Source organism: Dermacentor silvarum, chromosome 1, assembly GCF_013339745.2.
Source record: "Dermacentor silvarum isolate Dsil-2018 chromosome 1, BIME_Dsil_1.4, whole genome shotgun sequence".
Classification (NCBI taxonomy): domain Eukaryota; kingdom Metazoa; phylum Arthropoda; class Arachnida; order Ixodida; family Ixodidae; genus Dermacentor; species Dermacentor silvarum.
In genome coordinates this window covers 90,543,455-90,546,205 of record NC_051154.1, presented here as the reverse complement: position 1 = coordinate 90,546,205, position 2,751 = coordinate 90,543,455, and positions in this window count along the sequence as shown.

Sequence of the window (2,751 nt, the reverse complement as noted above, 5' to 3'; positions counted from 1 at the left end):
TGGTTATACCAACGCGAGGAATAACACTGCGGTTCAAGACATCCCATGTGACAACATCTACGGCGGCAGAACTAACGGCTCTGCGTCGTGCACTGGAATTCATTGATTCTGAAAGACCTAAAAAATGTGCTGTGTTTTCTGACTCAAAACCAGCATTACAGTGCACGAAGCCAGTTCTCCGACGCGGATGTCATGAACAGCTTACAAAATCGTGAAACTTCATCATCACGTCCAACAAAAAGGCCACGAGGTTGTCTTTCAATGGGTATCTGGCCATTGTGGAATCCGTGGCAATGATTCCGCAGATAACGTAGCTCGGACATCACATCAAGAAGAGCACAGCGTTCCAATTCCGCTTTCGCGGACACACGCCGTAAGACAGCTTCGACACCTGGCACGCAGGCTCTCACTGAACGAGTGGAACTCGCCAAACTTAAGACTTACACGACTGCATCGATTAAACCCCTCACGGCAACTCCGACCTCCATTCGGACTTCCTCTACGTGAAGCTCCACTTCTCTGTCGCGTTTGGTTAAGAGTTGCCTTCACAAAGGCATACTCTTAATTGGAATGACCGACAGTGCAGCTTGCGAGGTCTGCTGCACCGAAGAAACTATCGACCACCTGCTGTGCCACTGTCCACGATACGCCTCAGAAGCACATAAACTTGCTAACGCGCTAAAAAAAAAAAAAAAAAAAAAAAAAAAAAAAAAAAAAAAACTGCACAATCGGCTGCTTTCCGTGCAGGTGCTGCTGGAACACCGCCATCGCTCGTCGACCCATAAAGCGGTGAAGGCACTTTGTGCTTCTTGAGAACGACGGGCTTGTGTGAACGTCTGTGACGTCTGTGACACGCGTCCGCGAACTTATCGCTAATTTCATTCTTTCATTCCCTCCTCTCTCTCCCTGTCATCTTTCTGTTCCCCTTTCCCATTCCCCTGGTGTAGGGTGGTCAACCGGACGTTATTCTGGTTAACCTCCCTGCCTTCTGCTTTTCTCTTTCCTCCCTCCTCTCCTCGCTTTCAGTGTTTCATGTTGCGTACACATTAAATTACAAAGAAATCAATTTGACTGTGCTCTGCTCTGTAATGCCCAAAATATCATATATTCATCGTTCTGTTGCGCTGTGGAAGCCACGGTGACACACCAAGTTAGTTGAAAACAAGGTTCATACGACAAGTGAAGCGATGTGAAGTGACAGGACATGACAAGTGACGCGACATGACTTTGGATCATAGAGGAACGGCCAATATGAGCTTGAAGTATTGCTATATATCTGGGAATATCACGTGAGAGTGTTGGTGCCATTATCCACAATGACTTGAAGATGAGATAGGTTGCAACACAGTGGATCCCAAAACTTTCGACAACTGAACAAAAGAGGAAACGCTTGGATACTTCGGTGGCTGTTTCGGAAGATAGTGCCAAAAATGAGCTTGTTTTTTCAGGAGACACTAGTAACTGGTGAGAAAACATGGGTATAATGTTACGATTTTCCGGCAAAGGAGAAGGATAAGGAATGTAGGCGCAGAGGTTTTTCCCAGGCAAAAGAAGTTCCGTGTGCAAAGGCCGGTGAATAAGCAAATTATAAGTTTTTTTAGATAAGGGAGATCTGCCTGTGGACTACCTCCAGTGGGGCCCAACGATTAATACAAAATATTAATGTTCTTTATTCAATAGGTTGAGGCAAAACATCTAGCAGAAAAATCGATGAAATCTCTTGAAAGGGGTCATCCTTATGTATGACAATGCTTCGTCACGCACTGCAGGTGAGCCAATGAAAAAAACTGACCTCCTTAATTACGCTTTCAGGTGATGCCCTATCCACCCTATCTGCCCGACCTGGTTCTTTCTGGTTATCATCTTTTCCGCACACTCGAGAAAAACCTTAAGGAACAACGATTCGAGAGTGTTCTGGAGACAACGAAAGCTGTAAGTTAGTGGTTACACCAGCAGACGGGAGAATTTTATTGGCAGGGGCTTAAAAAGCTGCGGGACTGATGTCGGAGGTGCATTGACTTTCTGGAAGAATATACAAAATAGTGTCGCGGTTACAGCTTCCTAGTTAATTTTTTTAGTTAAGGCTCTATAGTTATTAGCACCTTCTCTTACTATGAAAGAGATCACAGGAATTAAACACGTGATAAAATTGCGCAGCAGTTTGGAAAAGCTTTTCAAATGATGTGCATGAGCGCTCTATAGTTATTCGCACCTTCTCTTACCATGCAAGAGATCACAGGCATTAAACACGTGATAAAATTGCGCAGCAGTTTGGAAAAACCTTTTCAAATGATGTGCATGAGCTCTTGCAAAAGGAAGCTTTATAACTGCCCTCATCACAGTAAGTTTGTCTTGCACAATAAGTGCACATAAATTAAAAGATGTATATTTTCAGTCCCGTTGCCATCCCTAGTCAGTGAAGGGTAATACCTCGAAAGCACCTATTCGGACAGACATCAATGAATAAAACACTTTGATGAAATAATATGGAAAGTTTTATACTTGTAGGAACATTAGAACATTACAAACATTATTCACAATACACACAATACACAATACACAATCACAATACGCAATACAAACACACACAAACACACACACAGAAACACACACACACTCACACACACACACACACACACACACACACGCGCGCGCGTTATCGGTGATTTTTGTTCAGTATCGTCTGAGTTTCGATAGGGGCGGGACGGGAGCAGTTCAACAACAACGTTATCATAGAAGCAAGAGTCTTCT